Genomic DNA, 21,165 nt, shown 5'->3' with positions numbered 1-21,165 from the left:
AAATATAGTCAAATTGAGCAAGGGAGGAACAAGCAAATTCACACTAATGAGAAAGCACCAAATCCTAAAATTCTCTAAATTTTTTATTTCAAAATATTATGAAGTGCTTTTTTAACGAAGGAAATTTGTTATGCAAGTACTTCCGTCAGATCACCAACTTTTGTGGCGTATAAACCACAATCTAAATTCATCTAAAATAAATTGTTAGTACGAAATAAATACATGTGATCATGTATTGAGGTTAATGAAAACAAAAAATTATTTTGTGTTGAGACCTTCGAGATTTAAGTTCTACAAAACAAAATCCAAAAAGTAATAGAGTAGTAACAGAGTTTAAACTAGGCAGTTGTTTGTTACAAAAAAAATCTGTAAAATTGAATTTGATCGTAAATTCTCTGACTTCAATTTGACTTAAGTCTTTGTTATCTGATATTAATTGATTAAACTAGTTTTTAGAAAACCATATAGGCCAAAATAGAGGAAAAGGCCCATTTAACATGCGCATGCGCGAGATTTCTCATATTTAACAAATTTAAATGGCGCAATGGCCAGGTATCAATTTTTGACGTAGTAGAGCCAATATATTATCTATTAGCTATATTGTAAGAAAGAATTCATTTACAAATAATGAAAAAGATACATTTTTTGCACGGATGCGACGTAGTCTCGTTCGCCTTACTGACTCACATTTCACCAAATCACCCTGTACGATCGTTCTCAACGACCTCTCCAGTTCTCTTAGACCTTTCAGCGTTCGCGCTTCTGAAAAGCGAAGTAGGCGCAAAACGAGATAATATAATAATTTCGCACCGATAGACAGATAGAATCTTCTGCCCGCAACCACATAATTACATTCTCAAGTGGTTCTCCGCGTATCGGTTTTCGAAATCTAGGAAAAAATAATTTGAAATATATTCGCCCGTCGATGCCGGCCAAGAAGTGGTATCGGCGCGAAATGTAAATGAGCGGCCTAAGAAACAAAAAAAACCACATAACGACAGAGAAAGAGAGATCGAGTGAGGGGCAAAGAACGCTAAAAATCCAGATTAAAATGCGGTTCGCTCTATCTCGGAATGGACACACCAAACAGATCGAAAACATCATTAAGCCAGACCATTAATTACAACTATAAATTCTTTTACACCAACACATTTGGAATCGAAAAACCGGTATACTTATGTGAGGCGAGTGGGCGGCCTGCCATTTTGCGTCCAAATAACAAAACGAAAAACTCGTTCGCGTTTAATTCAATAATACGAACGATCATCGTCGTCCGCGCCGATTTATTATTTACCAAAACCAGTAGTGCCTCGGCGGTAAGGAACACCTTGTAGAGTGCCCGGGGCTATTTCGCGTGAGGTGAACGTTTGTTTTGTTTTCCCTTAAACGTTCCGGATTACCTGCGAACCGGACAGGATATAGCGTTATCCCTGGAGAAAAGTATCCGTTTTAAGAAATTAAATATTTTTCTAAACCGACACCATATAACTACTGGATACAGGGGGCAATGCAACAAGTGTGGTAAATGGCATTTCACTCAAGAGTTTATTGGGGACGAGCGGAGCGAGTGGATTAATAAGCGAGTGACTTAAAAAGTTTAGCGAACGTGTTGCATAATATGCTTTTTCTGCGACCGCTAGTTTTTGGGTCATTCTTGCAAAACAACACGAATACATTCACTGACATGACCGTCAGAATTGACAAACGTCGAAATTCAAGTGCGGTAATATCTCCGAATATATTTTGGATCCGTGGAAAACGAAACGGACGTAGTAAACTGACACTTTCCACACGCTAGGTTCGAAATGAGGTATTTAACAGAAAGGAGTAGAAAATAGTATATTATGCAACAAGTGCGGTAAACGGCATATGAGTTAATTTGGCACGAGCGGAGCGAGTGCTTAATAAACGAGTGAGATAAAGAGTTTACCAAGCGTGTTATATATTATACTTTTTCTACTACCGTCACAAGAAAATCACAATTTGACAAATTAAAAATAATAACAGATTATCGGAATACTAAATTTCGTACCATTCAAACAACATATTTATCAGTTGCCATTAAACCTACTCGTTTATCGTTCCTATCGGTTCTGCTATTGTTGTCTCTTTTAAACTGTGTACGTTAAACAGAGAGAGATCGATTATTGGATATGTCATATTAACAGCGGAATAAACACGATTTTAAAACGTTATGATGTATAATTAACTTTTACAATTGATCACTAAGTAGTTTATTTAAGGAATAAGACTGTAATTGGAAGAAAAATCAAAAAATCATCCATGGATAGAGCTTATAAGAGGATTAAATTTTTAAGATCATATAAGCAAGAAACAGCAGTTCCTAAACTTCAATTTTGTTTTGTTTGTACTGATGAGACATGGATATTTGAAAATGGTACAATTACTCTTGGCAAGATATTAATATAAAAACTGTAAAAACCATTAAGGTTCATTTGAACGGTATGTAAAATTTCTATTATAAATTATAAATGTCACTTTACTTACCGACTAGCCCACTAGATTTTAATTGTAGCTTATAGTATAGTATAGTAGTAATCAAATTGTCTGATATGTTGCACAACATTTTTCTGTGTATTCGTTTTTGGGTACATTTTTACAAAACACCGCTGCGCTCCGCTCGTGTCAAATAAACTCGTGAGTCCAATGCCGTTTACCACACTTGTTGCCCGACTATGTTGAAATTTATGGCTCATTTTCAGTTAAGTATTTTTATGAATATTTTGGAATCTTTGATCACAAATGATGAAAATGATCACCATCACCTTCATTGGAGGCGTGGTGCCTACGTAAGGATGTTTGCACAATAAGTTCTTTTTTAAATATTTACACCGTATATTGGAAATGAATATGAAATTTACTTCTTTTTCTTTGCATGATGCATTTGGAGGCCTTGCCTATTCTGATTTTACAATCACTTTAAAGGCAGCTTAAAAAAAATACGATTAGGGACATTCAATAATGGTATATTCGCGGTGCATTTTAAATCTCACTTTCAACTAATAAATCCCGCTACAGCCTGTCAATTAGACAATATTCAGTTTGAATGGGACGTGCGCGTGGGTGGAGCATATACAGGGCCACTAGGCCACCTACTTACTAATATTTGAAAAATAAGCCTTTGTAACCAAAAATTGTCGAATATACCATATTTAAAAAAAAACCTTAACTACCGATATCTGTATATGATCCTCACAGACAACTCAACAAACAGCAGTTTAAATCTAAGCAGATTTATTATTACATAACTTACACTATTATTCTGCAAATTAGACAGATTTACATCTTACTGGTATTGAAAATTTGCTTAATAATATAAGCGAAACTTTTGAGGAGAATTATAACAAAGATATTATCATAAAGAGTGTCGCAATAGGTATCTTTATTGATCCCTGCTGAGTGATTCAAGGAAATGAATTCTGCCAATCCTAGATAAATGTTAATAAAATGAGTCACTGATAAAAATTACCTTTTCACTAAAAATTATTAAAAAGTGCTAACAATGTTCTTTTTTTATTAAATTAAATTAATTAAAAGTTCTCAACGATTTGCCTCTCGTCGAACCTCAGTAAACTACACCTACACATGTTTAAGTTTGAAATTAGTTTTCAATCAAAATTTACGTTTCTCCAAAACTGTGTCAAGATTATGTTAGACATTTTCTTATAAAAATTAGTCCTTGCCACTGTAAGTATAATTGAATTTGGTTTAACTATTCGTAAGATCATATAGTGGTAATGAAATAATGACAGTTTAGCATATTAAGCAACAAGTTTGATTAAAGCGATTTTAGTCACAAGTTTGATTTGGAGTGAATGTTTAATAAAGGAAGCAACTGAAGAAGTTTGCCACGTGTTGCATACTATACTTTTTCTAACACAGCACGAATTATGAGTGGCGTATCACGTGACCGTCAGAATTCACAAACCTCGTACAACAAATACACTGGTATATGAGACTAGGGAGTAGCAAATCTTAGTTCTACTTTGCATTGTATATCTATATAATTATATGTCGCCTTAAATGTTAATTTTACTTGTAATACGTTTTAAGTTACACAATGAAACTTTAAATTATTTTTTGAAACTATTTTTTAGTTTCAGTTTGATAGCCGTGATAGGGAATAAGACTACATAAAGACATAAAATAACATCTGAATTAGGTAGGGTGGATTAGCTATAAAAAAAGGAAACAAAGAGTTGTGTTCTTGGCCCTTCCACGTTTCTTCATATTTAATCAAATTTATTTGAAACACGAGAGAACGAAATTATTAATAAAATAAAATTCACTCTATTTAATTTTTCAGAGGCCGAGTCCTCTCTGCAGATTATAGCTTTCATTCTTATCTTGCTCGCATTGCCTCGGTGACAAGTAGAGGAACTCAAGCTTATCAATAATTGATCCACGTATATAAACGGCCACACCCTCGTTACATCCGTTAAATACAGATATTTTTTTTTATTTCGTACAATGAACCGCGCGCGTTGTTTGGATACCGCGAATCGTGCACGATCGAAGACAAACATAAATCTATAATGTAACCATAAAACTAATTAAACGCGCTTATCCTGACAGACTAGCGAGAAATAATATTAGATTTACTTACAAGATATTACAGCAAAACCGACGATAAATCTCCAGGACAGGCCACTTGCCTGAAACAAAAGGACGCGACATGTGGTTAGTACACAAAAATAAATAAAGAACGAAAATACGAGTTTTTATCGTCGTCGTTTAAATAAACAAACTAGTTTTATAATCTGAATACCAAACAGCGTGGATCCAAGAGGTGGGCATCATGTATAGTCTGTCCTACGTGAGCTCGTACATTAATGTGACAAATTTTAGACTTTTTAACCTACACCTGGAAGGCAAGGTCGTATCCCCTTCGATATTACAGTCATACTCCGAAATGAGTTTTATTAAGTTAATGTACTAATTATCGAACCGGTAGATTAGATTACGATTTCATTTATTGCACAAGTTAACGTCAGTTATAATTAATTTTTAAATTGATTGCGAAACTTTTTTTTATAAATTTAATTAAATTCTCCCGAGACCGGTTATCTTCCGCTTTGTTCAGTTATAGACTGTGTTAAATACTTGATAATTTTAATTAAATTAATTAATTGTAGATGCGAGTGCGTAAGCTATTTTAAACGCATTATCAAAAATGCGACTCCATAATTGAATCAGATTAAGGGCCTTTGTTGAATTGTTGAATAACACAAAAATCAAAGTAATTGGAATCTCGAAGAGTTAGAACGTATAAATTAGAGCAAAATTGTCTGCACTTGTTAAGAAATCTAATTTTTCGAAAGTATGCGCGCTTGGCAACGAAACTCATATCTCGGCAACGGGAAACCCATTGGTACAGAAATGATCACTTTTCAAAAACGCGAACTTCCGAACGGCTTAAGCAAGCGCTCTGAGATTCGGCTCAAATTCAAAATTTAAAAACCGCATTTGCAGGGTTTCAAAAAAAAAAAGCATTTCTCAGAAATGGTATATATTATCGAAAAAATTATTGAACCAAAAGACAAGCCAGATCCGAACCAAAAACCTCTATTCTTGATGATTTTTAAAAAATGTACAGGGTGCGTTGGTAATCTGCACTGAACTGAGATTCGGCTTCCTTTATAATGATAATCAACCATAACTAGAAGACTGTGATCGAGTTGTCAGTTTCTTCTACCTGGCTATATAGCCCGCATAGTTAGCTAAAACATTTGTATTAAACGTTTTCACCTATTGTACAGGGTGTTCGGGATATTCTGTGCTATTTTTAAAAATGTCATAGGTGTCTCAAATTTGTAACTATCGACTTCAATTTTAGGAGAGAAATAAAAGTCCATACCCACATCTAAATAGTTGAAGCTGGGATCAATCAAATTTCGACAAGTATTTTTTAAAAAATTTGTTTTTTTTTGGGTTATTCTGGCTTCCAGACAAAAATTATTTTCTCGAAAACTGTTAATCCGATCGGCAAAATTCTTTGACCAGCAGACGCGGAACGTCCGGTACCATATATTTATTTCACACATTTTGGACAAAAATCTAAAAGACCCTAAAAATTGTTCTATTGCAAAGTAATTTATTGACCATCAGTTAAAATTTGTAAAAAATATGACTAATTATTCAAACAGTATTACAGGCCGCAACGAGAACTACAATTTTTGTATTTAGATATTTGAAAAAATCTATAGGAAGATCGCAATATCTCGCATTCAATCTAAACACGATGACGGCATTTTTTGGATTATGTACAGCGTGTGTCGATTAGGGGCAAAAAAAGAGAGAGTTTCAGGTTTCATCTATCATGCAGGGTGCGCGAGATATTTGAAGAAATGTCATTGGAAATCGGTATTATTTCTACAAATTTTAATATTTACCCAAGTTTTCCGTAACATTGAAGTTCGGCGAGATATACAAGACACTTTATACTGGGTGCATGCACAAAAAAATTTCATCAATCGAAAGATACGGAAAAAATTCAAAAGTACCAGGAGTTGGGATGTGAACCATAACACCTAACTTAAAGAAATAACTAAGAGAAGTACATATTTCGAAGTTTAGTGCAGGAGAACTCTAGAAGTCGGCGATCTTTGAAACGACACAAATAATTAAAAAATACGTGCGAAAAAAATACGTGGGATAAAGCTAGCATTTTGCAGAGATAACTTTTTAAACTGTTTAATTTCTATTATTCAGAGAATAATAAAGCAGGTTTTACATTTTCGTTCTTTCTTTCTAAACGGTGTGTTGTTTCTGTTATTGAAACAGTTTCAATGGATTATATAGTAGCGAGTTTCTTCTATAATTCTTACAGTTCTTGTTATCTCTCTTTTTCAGAAGTGGTACTATCAAACCCATAGCATGTCCCTTACCATCTCAGATTTTATCCTCACCTGGTTACTTAATGTTTTCCGAAATCCCATTAAAAAATTTGTTTATTTACACACTACTTAAACTAACCAAAGCATATTCCTTGGCAAAAGCATACTCTCTTTTAAGTCATCTAGGAAACGTTAGGCCAGGCAAAATCCTTGTCGCAACATACGCTTGTATCTCGATGAAAGTAGAATTTTGATAAAACAATGAAACTTAAAAATACTTTTATTTTTTAGTAATAGCTTATGGAAAAATGTCCAAACTATTTCGTTTGAACGTCTTTCTCTTTTTAATTTGAGGGGCAGAAATGTTGAATAGGAGGTTATCGCTTATAACCATTGTGCGAATTCATACAGCCACACTGTTATAACAATAAGCAAACACATTAATATCGACCATTCCCGACCACGCTCACAAAGAGAAAGGCCATTAATAGCAGTAATTCCAGCAGAGCGCGTTCACCATTATGACTGAGACTTGGTTGGACCTTACAACTTGCGTTATTGTCAGAGTCATTCGAGTGCTATCTCGCAAATATCGGAATAACTGTACAACATTCGAGATTAGATTTGTGCCGGTCAATGCGTACATTTAAAAGAGGTGAAACATCCTCGGGGCATTTAAATTCAATTTCGAATAAGATTGAACGGGACGCCATAATGAATAGTTTCCCGTTTTCCGGGGTTTCCTACTCCGACATCGATTCGTTCTCTTCATCGCAATATTCCAATAAATACATTGTGGTTGCCATTTTTGTTCGCAACTGCCTCTGATTAAATGCAAGGAAACGATAAAAATGAATGTTAAATCAAGGTAAAACTGGTATTTTCGTTGTGACGTATTACTTGAAGTCTCACAAATATGTCTTTCAGCATGAGCATTTCATTTCTCCGATTCAAATGAATAATATTATTTTGACCGCATTTGAATTTACCTGTATAAACAAATGTTCGGAATATAATGACATCGAGTCCATCTTGTATAGTTTTACTACCCAACTAAAGAGGTTATAAACTTTAACTGGCTTAAACGCGTCAAGAAAGGTAACTTGTTCGTTTGTCTTGTTCAAGTTATTGTTATTATGCAAATCATCTCTGAATTGTGCGGTTGGGAAATTAGTAAAATGGGGTCTCGTTAACCGCTGCCTCGCACTGCGCGTTTCGATAACATTTATACAGGGTGCGCTACCTAAAATCTTCGACAAATCAAATCATAAAAAAAAACAAGAAGAAATGTAAATTTTTTGCTTTTGCTGTCTAAGTAGTAGTTGCTGTATATCCGATTTTTCAAATTGTTTATCAACTTATGAGTAATGCTTACTCTACAGGGGATTTTTAAATTGTCTGCTTTAACACGTCTTAAATGTCTTAACTTTGGTAGTAAAATTTTTGAAAACAAATAATTTTTCAATATCAAGTTTCCTTCTCAAAATAAACTCACAAATCGCCCCTGTAAATATTGACAATTAGGAAAAAAAAAACGAAATGTTTCTTATTCGAGCTTTTGTTCGAACTTGTTCTAGAAGATCTTCTTGTAATGTAAAGATACAGAGTATTATGTAATAATAATATAATATACCTATAATTGTTTCTATGCCAAAGGTAAAAGGGGTAAATTTTTCGCATAAACTTACGATTCCGCTTACGTTCTAAACTCTCTACATTCCGTAGATATATAACCGATAAACCGCATTATTTATTTAATTTATCTCGAGTACGCACGTAAACCGATCTTTCTAACACTTTAATTAATTTTACTGTAACGAATACCATACCTTACAATAATTTAATCCATAATATTATCTTAAAGATCTATGCAATTGCGATTGCCTCGGCCGAACTAGAATCAATACAAATAAATAATATAAACAGTTTCCTGTGTTTTTAAATTCAACATAAATATTGGGCGCGAAACCAATGGCGACTCGTCTATCGGATGTGCTATGTCTAATATTATAAGCGGATTTCGTAAAATGGATACCTTTTCGACAGTTCTTAATTTCGTTTTTGGACTACAGTACATCCTATCGATGAACTCACGGAGTAGCAACATAATATAATAGCTATAAAAGACTCCAATTGCCAATTTAATCCGATCGGACCAACATAATGCTGCTTACTTATAGTACAAGTTATAAATCTAGGTTCTTAAGGGAATTTCTTAATAATAACTTTCATCAAAGATGAATGAGATACCAATGGACGTTCTCCCGATCTCTTGATTTATTTTTTCTTCCATTCGGCTATATGAAATGAAGAATATAAAACACGATATGACAGCATAGCAGAACTTCGAGAGACAATTCAAGAGACCAAAGGATTATCTGTGCCAATTTTGCTTTGGAAACAATAGTCGTCAATGTTGTTATTGACTAACTCATATAAGAATTAAAAATTATCTTCTTTAAGATCATTATAGTGGCACCCTTCAAAAATACCATTTTTCTTAAAAATTAAATACTTTAGAACGAACAAAACTCTGGAAATATCCAGTAACGAATTCCGCTGTAAAATTTATTTCTCATAAAAAAACTAGTTCAATTTTACCAAAGCTAGATTCTCTTTAGAGGGGATACATTAAGCTGAGTGGACTAGGATTTACAAAAAGAATCAAATGTCCTCCGATATTGTTAAAAAAAAAGGAAATTTCGGATATAGCCAACCGAGGCTCAAACTCAGCTCATCTGACTTGCCGTAGTAAACAGATAATTTTAGTGTCTCCCCTTTTGTACGCCGCTGGTTTACGATTTCCTGAATCCAGTTTCGAGGCATACCTATATATCTATTACGTAAAATAACGATTTTCAAACAATGTAGGCAAGTCCGTCGGAATTTTATGGATAACCAGCTCCTCGGTCGACTGATTAATAGAACAGGAAACCATTCTGAAAGTTTTTTTCTGTTGTTAAACTGTTTTATATTGCGCATTTGCGTGCGCCGACTAGGCTCCGATATAAATCCCGCGCGTCGGAGCGATATTTATGTAAGAAAATTGAAAATTTAATTGAAATCCCGGATATCCAGCCGTTGATCAAATTGACGAATTAAAAAAGCGCGCGGAGCTTTTAAGCTCTCCACCTCGTCCGGGAAGTTTCACAAGGAAACGGTAGCAAAAATTCTTCAGGTCTATTTGAAAACATGAGCGTAAACGTTATCGGAACGTACGGATTGGTCGGCGATTCAGGCGCGCGAATTGAACTAAGAAAATTGCACTCGAGTCGCATTTTATCAACGCTTCCTGTAAAATGTACGCATTCGGTTGGTCGGAATACGTCGGTTTGATATATTTCACCGACGTTCTGTTTCGCGTTAGATACGGAGGATCAATGCGCTAGTTCACGAACAACTAACAGACAGTTTCCGCACACTTCTTGATTTCTCCTGCGTAAAGTATTATAGAACTAAGTGAAGAAATTAAAAAGCTAATAAAAGAAAGAAAAATTAAGAGAGGACAGCACAAAGCAGACTCAGTTGGCCTCAATAGAGAAATCTCGAAAACAATACGTGAAAATCAAAGAATCAAACAATCTTGAGAAAATACAACAGACGATTGAGAAGAACGGAAATATTAAAATTCTTGGAGGAAAACTAAACGACAAAGAAAAACTAAAAACTTCTACGAAAAATTATATAAACGACAACTAAAGGAAACACAAACTGGAGAACTCAAAGTAATAAACCAAGGATCTGAACTTATTCCAAAAATAACACCGGAGGAGATGAAAGAAATGAAGAACAAGGCACCGGGAGATGACCAAACAGTAATAGAAGCTATTAGAGTAGGAGGAGAGAAACTACTAGAAGGAATAAACCAGTTATTTAATTTTTGTTTGAATTAGATCATTAGAAATTATTAGAGAGAAGAGTAGAATAAGAGACATTTAAACTGTATACACCCTAATATACGTTTTACCATTGAGTTGGAAACTAATAATAACCTTCCATTCTTAGATATTCTTATCATTAGAAAATCAGACCTAACATTGGGTCATTGTGTTTACAGAAAACCTACGCACACAGACCGATAGCTTAATGCGTAGTCAGATCACCATCCGGCCCAAAAATCATCGGTTATCAACTCTCTTGTTTACAGAACCGTAAAACTATCTCAGCCCGAGTCACTGAACTGAAAATTAAAACACCTTAACGCTGCTCTTCTCTCTAATAATTTCCACGTTAAAGATATTAAGCGTTCGATCAAAAAATACACTTCACCACAACCTTCCAATAGCAATGAGGCCGAAAGCAATCCTACACTTGCCACTGTGGTCCTTCCTTACCTTCAAGACATCACTGACCACATATTATAAAAGTTCTAAAGAAGTATAACGTCAAAGCCAGATTTACCACTTGTCCAAATCTCTCAACATCTTCGGACCATCAAAGACAAAATTCCATGTGAGATGTCCGGAGTTTACAGCATTCCATGCGTATGCGGCAAAGAATACATTGGAGAGACCGGACGAAAAATATCAACTAGGCTCAAAGAACACGAAAGAGCCTTACGACTAAGACAAATAAACTCATCAGCTGTTGCCGGACACATTCATGAAAGCGGGCATAAAATTTTATTCGATAAATCTAAAATTCTTACATGTAATCAGTTCTTCTATCAACAAAAAATCCGAGAGTCTATAGAAATTTATAAACTACTTAACAATCTTAACTGCGACTCAGGTCTCTACCTGCCACCAATTTAGGAATCATCATCATCATCATCCGAGACGGTATTTATGCCCCTCATTTAGCTCCGCCCCCTCAAACAATATATAAGCAGATACACAGTAAAATACGAGCCAGTTTCAATCAAGCTCTGAAGAAGCCAATAGGATGATTGGCGAAACGTTAATCAGAGTTTTGTCCCCAAAACCTGGAACAGCGCAATCACTAGCTTACTACACAAAAAAGGAGATATCAGATCTGGAAAATTATAGACAACAGGCTTTGTTTCATATTTACAGATGGTTTACCAAAATCATCACAAAACGGTTAGACAAATAGATTTTTATCAAACCACATAGCAGGCGGGTTTCAAAAAAGGTTACAAGCTGTGAAAACTTTAATTGAAAAATGTATCGAGTACTATAAATCATTGACTTTGATATTTGTAGATTTCAGAAAAGCTTTGGATACAGTGGTATTGTATGCAATGTTAAAAGCATTGGAACAGAGTGTAAACTGTAGAAATACGAAGTTGTTGGAAAATATATACATCACCGCAACAGCATCCGTTAAACTGCACGATTTCAATGAGAAATACATAATTGAAAGAGGCATCCCAAATTGTTTACGACAGTCCTGGAATATGCTTTTAAGGAACTGACTTGGGATAAAAAGAAATAAATATCGATGGCGAATACTTGAGTCATGCGCGCTCTGCCGATGTTATTGTCACTACAGCCGATAGTTTAAATGAAGCACTCGAAATGATAAAGCAACTAAAACAGGTAATAGTACCTAAATGTAGGTCTTAACATTAATTTTCAGAAAACAAAATACGTGACCAAGTGAAAATATGAAAATAGACGGATACGAGATACATTACGTTTATAGAGATTAGAAGAGGTAAAAAAACTTGCGAGATTCGATGCCCTATAGGTTTGGGATAGCAACATATTCTGATAGGGACCTTGCCTAAATGCTTAAAGAAGAAGGTCGACAACCAATGCATTTCGCCAGTGATCACATACGGCTCCGAAACGCTTGCCTTGAATAAATATTCCGCAGATAAGTTGAAAGTATATAAAAAAAATGGAACGAGCAATGTTGGGAATAACAAGAAGAGACATGGTACCAAACAGACAAGTGAGACAAGTGAGACAAGGAAAATTACTTAAGGCAAATGGAGGTGGACTGGTCACATAGCGCGCTTGAGCGACAATAGGTTGACCAAAAGATTGATAGAATGGAGACCCACAGAAAATAAGGGAAATCGGGATATACCCCCAACAAGATGGGAAGACGACCTGAGAGAAACAGCGGGAAACTCGAAGAAGGCACAAAACAGAATACTGTAGAAGGAGATGGAGGAGACCTATGTCCAACAGTGGATGCAAGAGGTTGATTCTGTCAACAGATATCTCGCCAAACAGATAGTGCTCTGAAGTCAGCAGCATGTTTGGTGAAACGTCAGCAAGACGAAAGATGTCCCCGCGGCGGATTGAGATATCTGTACGTTCTGTGAGTAGGAGACCACAATTTTATAATAATAGTTTGAGTGTAACCCTTCGGCAGCGGGATAATATTGGGCGAGGAGTAGGCTGAAAACTGATAGGGAACTTAAATCAAAAGAGGATTCCAAAAGCAAGTCATAATAAGGATATCCACCTATGTTTGATATCAAGCCATACGAGCATTAAATCAAATGAAACGGAGTTCTTCCCTTGAATTAAAAGTACTATTTGGAAAGCTTGGGCTAATTATTAATTCATTCTCATAAGTCAGCACCCAACAGGAATGACGTCACTACTTTGTGCCGCGTAAGAAATAACCGTTGCTGCTTGTCTGCCCAACTAGTTCGCGTTAGCACCTATACGATCTACCCAAATTTGTGATTGTGGTGAATTTGGTGAATTGATTTATGTTTTGTTTGATTGTGCTATCCATTCGGATGGTTATCCAGTTTTATATCGTTTATTTATTAACGCAAATTTTCTTTCATTTTAATAATATCCTGTTCCATACAACCCAGCTTGAATTTGTTGCTAGAAATATTTTTTCGTATTTGAAAACATGTGGTTTGAAATTGTAATTAGCTAAATTGTTTCTCACCCTTCTTCTTTTTTTTCATTTTTATCTCAATAGAAATCCGTTAGGGATGATCAGATGTCACAGACTATAATATTTCTATAAGTAAAACTGCTTTCAAAACGAACAAAAACTAAATAAATATCCCCACAAAGAAAATTGTGCACACCACATCCTTTTAAATTTTTCATATTTGTTTCATTTTGTTTGATCCATTCTGGTCGGTTCTTTTCCTACAAGTTCATTTTCTATCCTTTGGGCACAAAGTATGAGTTTAAAATTTAAATAAATAAGAAATGGAATATTTGGAACTGAAGAGTTATTGAGAGGATATGTTAGAAAATCTCGACCAAATTGAGTTACAGTTTTTTAAAAGTCCAATATATAAATGAAATGGAATCCCCGCCAAATTGTAATTTTCGACCGCTTCATTCATTCATTCTTTATTCGAAAAAATTGCTAGAATAATTTTACAGGTAGTTTCTTTTCTGTGGCCACTTAAAACTTTTGCCCACAGTGAGGATGTCACTCCTGATTCTCATTGAGAATTATTTTTTGTATAAAAGATGTCTAATAATCTTACAACGTGTCATCTATCATATTTTCATAAAAAAATTTACACACCATGTAATACCTTACTTACATTTCGCATAAAAAAATAGTTAGTTTGTCTTGCTTTTGATATTTTATGGAAATTTGGTAGAATTTTTTTTTATTCAAAAATCATTTTTTTGCTTCGGTCAGTGACATCAACATAAAAAAGAGTTTTCCTTCAAATCACCGAAGTATCGGCACTCAATTAAAAAAAAACCCTGCGTAATGTGCTAGGTCCAAGTAATACACGTATCAATAATTGACAACGATATTTAATATGATAGTTCGATATATACCCGGATCCCAATACGCAGCAGCTACAGTTACTAAAATCGAAAGTAATTCTATTGGGCGACCTTTCCTCGTAATATGATACGCTTATGCAACAGTTGCGTAACGAATTGCGGTGCCGCCGGAATATTTAAATAATAATTGAACCGGTAATATTTAACAGCTGCATTTTGCAGACAAGAAAATGGACCATCGACATTGTGTCAAAACTTCGATGACGCTAGCAAGTTGCAACAATATTGCCTGTAATTATATTTTACAATACATGAGAAATTACTTCCTCCTGATGTTATTCACCGGCCAAGACTTGCGCAATGTAGGATTTCTAAAAGTTTTCTAAAAACCCAAAGGCCATTAATTGCACTCGATGCTATATGTCATCTTGTCTCAATTCTTAAATATCTGGAACTCTCAATTCAGCTGGGAATGATATTTCCCAGAAAGACCAAATATATAACATGCTTAACGTCCGACATAAGACTGCCAAATTTTCAAAACGAAGCATATAATTTTGTTTACTAATTTCCTAGTTCCAATATAATTCTAAATTTCGTTTGAACTCTGTTGTTGGTTATCTTATTGTGTTTGAGACATGACGTATATTTTCATCGTACGGGGTTTTCATTGATATTTGGATAGCCACCTACAGAATTTATTAAAAGTTCTGGGTAATCCAAATCGTCGTCGTAAAGATAAAAAATATAAAAGCTTCAGTTTTTTTTAAATATATATCCAATATATTTTTACTCTAAATGATAGTCCATCCAGATTTCAGAAATTGACGGTACCTTCAATCAATCAATATTCAGTATACGCTTTGTATGGGAAATAGCCCAAATTACACACAAATGGTGTTTCTAAACACACGTCTTGACGCTATTAATATCTGTCAAGGTGCCAACTAACCAAAATTTATATTTTGCCTTTTAAGGCAACAATCATGGTGATTAAAAATAGAGAAAAAACGTACTACTTTTATGTAAAAAATTCTTGTCTATCCTTTTCAATAAACTCAGTCCCTACTATAATTACAGGAAATATTAATTTAGAATGAAATTTTGCTAATTTTGTATGCGTTGGTTAGCCTTGGTTAGTTACAAATATAAATAATGTTGCCCCAATATATAACACAAAATCCAACCAACATCGGATACTTGTAAGATAGAAAATATACATGGTCAAAATTTATCAACACATTTAATGGATTAAATCTGAGTATAAAACAGGCAAGGTTCAACTAAGATTGAAAAACTCAAAATGCGTGACTGTACGGAGTTATTTTTGATATTTGCGAACCCTCCTACAGGGGTTAACGGAAGTCACCGAGAAAAATTTTGAATACGGAAGTTGTATAAGTTTTGCAGTATTATCATTTAGACTTGTAAAAAAAACAAATGCGCATCGCAAAGCTGCCAAACAGTAGCAAGATCTTTTTGTCCTAATTTGAACAATATATAGATTGTTGATATTTGGATAAGCCTTTCTTGAATTAATTTAACTTAAAATTTTTGATGAACTAAACAGATGTCGATGGAGATGGCCAGAGGTTCAGTATGACATAATGTGAAATCGAAACATTCTCTTAGGAAAATGGGTTACTCAGAGGACGAAAAACTTCAAGTAGTTCGTCTTATTTGTTCCAGTAACAATAGGATAGCTGCAATTAAACGGCAATATCGGCGATGGGTAAAGTCTGTTTGTTCATAGATATAAGAAAGTGACTGACTGATACGAATTAAGGAAAGACCCTAGCAAGCTGTAAGAAATATGAAATATGGCCGAACAGGTGCGTACATTGCTTAGAATTTAATTATTTGGGGGTTTGTTAGGAAAGATACTAAACAATATTTATTTATTTATGTATGTATTTATGTTTAAATCTAAAATAAAATTACAGCCAGCATGCAAAATGGTTGTTCCTTTACCTCTTTTTGATGGCGCGTTTGTTTTACACTTATCAGTTGAGACAACCCATAAGTGTCGAGAGCCAGGTTTCATCCAAGTCTTTGTTGTTCTGTGTAAATTCTAATTTTTTCTAGATATTCCAGTCGCTATTTCCGAATTCAAAAAGATTGCATTAAAACTTGCCTTTTGTCAATTTTTTTACATCTAAAACCCATGTGTTGAATAAGCTTCCATAAGGTAGTTCTGCCACATTTAACACCGGTTTCATCCTTTTCAAGCCTCCTAATTAAGATATCTAATGTAGGCACGCTTTGTTCCTCGTATAACTGGTAAATTTTACGCCGGATTATATCTTGATCACTTTCATCTACACTCGAGAAAATGTCAGCATCGCTTCTTTTTTTCCTCGCTGAAATGGAATTATTCACAATTTTTGTCAATGTGGCCGTTTCTTTTAAAGATGCTGCTTGCTGGCACCACGTTCAATGAGAGTTAAATAAACATTGTTTATAACTTCCTTAATATCAATAGAATAGTGTTTTCTACATTTGGGCGGGAGCATCTCCTGAGATACACTAGACTCGCACATATTTTGCATAATTCGCACACGATTCAACACACGCTGTATTACACACGAAATAAGAAGGATTACTAATAAACTTAAACTAAGTAGTATACCAAACCAAAGAATATTAAACACAGGTAGGTATAAAATTATTTTCTATTACGGACCACAATTTTACCTGAATTGAAATTCCTAAATTTTAGATAATAATCTTGTTGCATTATATGTTAATGACCACCCTTGGATAATCTTTCTTATATCCATGAACAGACCATACCGTCAACTGGCACATTCAAACGCATTATATGCAATTTAATGAAACGAAAAGCTTCGAAAAAAGAAAAATGTTGTTAAAAATAAAGCTGACGACGTGAGTATTTTGCGCCCTTTTGAAGGCAGCTTTACTTTTATGAATTATAATTAATTTCATATAACTTTTTAGAAAATCCCAAAAGTTCAATCTCAATTGTTGCCGCACAATTGGGAATGTCATATTAAAAGATTCAATCAACTTTAAAATATTATAAATATCACTCCTACAAATTTATTCCAGTTCAAGGCTTATCTGGAGGAAATAACATCAACTGTTACAATATTGTCAAGAAATGTTGAGGCATATAATAGAGGATCCCGATTTTTCGGGAAAGATTATTTTTACTGAGGAAGCAGCCTTCATGACGTAGGTATGTTAAGCATTATTGGGCAAATGGATGATTTAAAAAAAAAACAGTATTCAATGACACACCTCAAAATATACGAGTGTTGAGCTAAAGAATTCAACAAGGAATCCATAACTTTATTTTGAATGCGATTCATCATAAAATGAGGGATATTATTAGAAAATGTTTGGGAAATCATGGTGGTATATAGAAAACATATGAGCTATATTTTCAATATTGTTGTTGTTGACATTATGTTCTTTAGAATTTTTAGCAAATGGTGCTTCAATAAGGGTTTCCACATTAAAATAATAAAAAAAACTCGGAAGAATATAAAAATATACAAACATTTTTATTTTCCATTTTTGATTAGTGTATTACAATTAAGTATGAAAGATGATGTCATTGAAATGACCCCCGCGACTCATGTGGCATGACGTAATTCGTTTATTGAAATTTCCTATCACTTTTTGACACAATTCAGGTTCTATAGCGGCTATTTCGCGTCTAATCTCCTGTTTCAGCTCTGGAACAGTGTTTGCTTTATTTCTATGCATTCTGCTTTTTAGATACCCAAAAAAAAAAATCTAAGGGAGTGAGATCACATGATCGCGGCGGCCAATTGATATCGCCGTTACGTGAGATAATCCGACCAGAAAACTTGCCCCGCAGCAATTGCATCGCTTCTCTGGATGTGTGACAAGTGGCTCCATCCTGTTGGAACCACAAATATTCAATGTCCATACCTTCCAACTGCCCCCAGAAAAAATCAGATATCATGTTTCGTTAGTGAACACCATTAACCGTAACAGCATTCTCCACATTATCCTCGAAAAAAAAAGGGCCAGTTATTCCTCCGCACCAAACAGTCACTTTTTGAGGATGCATTGCTTTTTGAACAATCTCCCTTGGATTTTCTAATCCCCAAATACGGGCATTGTGTTTGTTTACAAATCCACCAACGCGAAAATGTGCCTCATCGTTAAAGATGATTTTCGTTGAAAAATGAACCCCTTTTTCTCGTATCCATCTCGCAAACAGCGGCGCTGTTGATCATCTCGAGGTTTCAACTCCTGAGTTATTTGGACTTTATATGGGTGTAGATGCAAGTTATAATTTTTTAATAAATATTTATTGAAATAAAAAAGACTTGACTTGAAGCTTTTCTTACTCTGAGTAACCAAATCACCCTGTGAGCTTCATCTGAGCTTAACTGAAACTAACCCTATAAAACAGTTTCAGTCAAGCTCTGAAGAAGCTAACAGCAAATTCAATTCACCTACAACCGACGCAGGAGGAATCCAGAATATTTGTAAACAGTGTTACAGTGCCTGCGGAAGTTTCTTTGAAAAAACTCTGAGTAACTCATTTTCCTAACTGAAGGTTTCAATTTGCGGAACGCCTGGCCAACTTGATTAACATCAAAAATATAAACTTATATATAGAAAATATATCGGGTATTCCGTTTACAAATACTTGCTACTGTTCCTCAACTTTGGGATGCGCATTTGTTTTCTTTTACAAAATAATACTGCAAAAACTATACAAATTTTGTACTAAAATTTGTTCTCGGTGAGTTCTGTTCCTGTAAGTGGGTACGCAGATATAAAAAATAACCCTGTATCTCTTTAACTCAACAAAAACCTCTTAAACGGACTACAAGGTTTTAAGCAGCTTGACGTTAAAAATAAAATAAAACAGTGTTAAAAGGTCAAGGATAACATATGGTTCCGCCAATACCGTTCATCCTTCACGGCTTTTATATAAAACATTTATTATGACTTGAAATAGCCCAAGATGTGTTTTTTTTTATACAATTATGACCTGTCTACAAAATACAAACTACTATGTTGTCACTATTGCGGTAACTGGGTTTACATAAATTGTGCGCTTGTTCGCCCTGTACACTTTCGTTTCTGCTTTTCGTACGTTGCACCGTCCCGAACGGGATTAAAATACTTCAAAGTGTAATGTTTAATCTACGCCATTAAAAGATCATTAGAAGAGCCGACGAGCAACGAGCTCCGTGAAACTTCCGCTTGCCGAGGATGGATCATAATTTTATATCATTCATTATTTGCTCGGCTTATTCCGCGAGTTTAGTTAAACATTAATAATTAAATAACACTCGTAATTAGTGCAAACAACGGCGCGATCCATCGGGCAGCGTTAAGGAAGAGAAACAAATAGGCCGGAAGCTCGAAGCGAAAGATTAACCGCAATTACACAACACGCTTTTATTTTGTAAAGCTTCTTTCTTTTAAGTATTCCACTTAATAGTTTCAGTGATAGCAACATACTAATTACTTCCTAATTAATAGGAATAACTAGATCATAATCCGGGGTGTCCGGAAGCTAAATCGGTATACGTCTGATTTCTGAGCATTCCAGGACGGTTCGTTTGAAGGATGTAGGTACTATTTGTTTGGACTTCCAGTGCCTTCATTCGAGATCTAATTGCCCTCAGGATTTGGCAAAATGTACAGTTTGCTCAATGTTTTGGGGTCCTCGCTATTAGTAAAGTCTGTTCATGGATATAAGAAAGTGACTAACTGATACGAATTAAGGAAAGACCCGGACAAGCTGTAGTAATGAAATATGGCCGAACAGGTTCGTACTTTGCTTAGAATTTAATTATTTGGGGTTTTGTTATATATATTTATTAATGTATGTATTTATGTTTAAATCTAAAATAAAATTACAAATTATTTTTATTACCTACTTAAATTACTTTAAATTTAAATTTTAATTACTTTAATTTATTTAATATATCAGTATCACTATCGCAATCATCGCCTGTTCTAATTATTATTTGTTCTATATTATTTGCAATATGGATATACGATTGTTCTGCTTTTTCTATATGGATTTACTCAACTTTGTGGAGGGATGTTAAAAACTTTGGTGTCTATAATTTTGAAGACATTGAAGTTAACACGGGGAAAAACATTTTTACGACGAATGGCAGATTTCAGTTAGTGCCAGACATGTTCAATGGGATTAAATATACAGTGGTATGGTATGCCCTAGATTTTTTGCATAATTATCACAGACGTATTCCTTTTGTAGGTTCAAGCTTTGTAGAACCTCAATTAATTGCTTTTTGGTATAATCTTCGTGAAAATAAATGTCGTTATTATACATGTAGTTTTGCATCGTTGCTTTTGTGTCACATGAGGAAGGGGTTTTAGTCAACTGTCTACTGCGGTAAGTTGCATTGTCCATTACAATGACGCTATTAGGAGGCATGTTTGGAACTAGTTTGTTTTAAAACCAACTTTCAAATAAATCAGCGGTGGTGTCTTCATGGTACTCCAGAGAAGAATCTTTAATATTTTTCGCAGACAGAGAAACTCCATTTGGAATCCAATCATCTTTAGAGTCAGCATGCAAAATAGTTATTCTTTTACCTCTTTTTGATGGCGTGTTTGTTTTACACTTATCAGTTGGGTCAACCCTTTTCCGGGTATCATAAGTGTCGAACCAGGTTTCA

General features: G+C 34.6%; 1 protein-coding gene across 2 annotated transcripts in view; it reads right to left on the bottom strand.

Annotated features, from left to right (window-relative positions):
• Positions 1-21,165, bottom strand: part of LOC132700997 (uncharacterized) — a 76,667-nt gene that overhangs the window by 35,515 nt on the left and 19,987 nt on the right. Inside the window, exon 2 of one of the 2 annotated variants that reach the window (XM_060668602.1) lies at positions 4,628-4,676. The exons of the other annotated variant lie outside the window; for it this stretch is intronic. The gene's annotated coding sequence lies outside the window, so the exon portion shown is untranslated. The remainder of the gene's footprint in view (positions 1-4,627; positions 4,677-21,165) is intronic. 2 annotated transcript variants of the gene reach the window in all.

This window comes from Cylas formicarius, unplaced genomic scaffold (assembly GCF_029955315.1).
Source record: "Cylas formicarius isolate icCylForm1 unplaced genomic scaffold, icCylForm1.1 PGA_scaffold_4__25_contigs__length_36172078, whole genome shotgun sequence".
Taxonomy (NCBI): Eukaryota; Metazoa; Arthropoda; class Insecta; order Coleoptera; family Brentidae; genus Cylas; species Cylas formicarius.
This window is presented reverse-complemented; position numbering and strand designations above follow the sequence as displayed.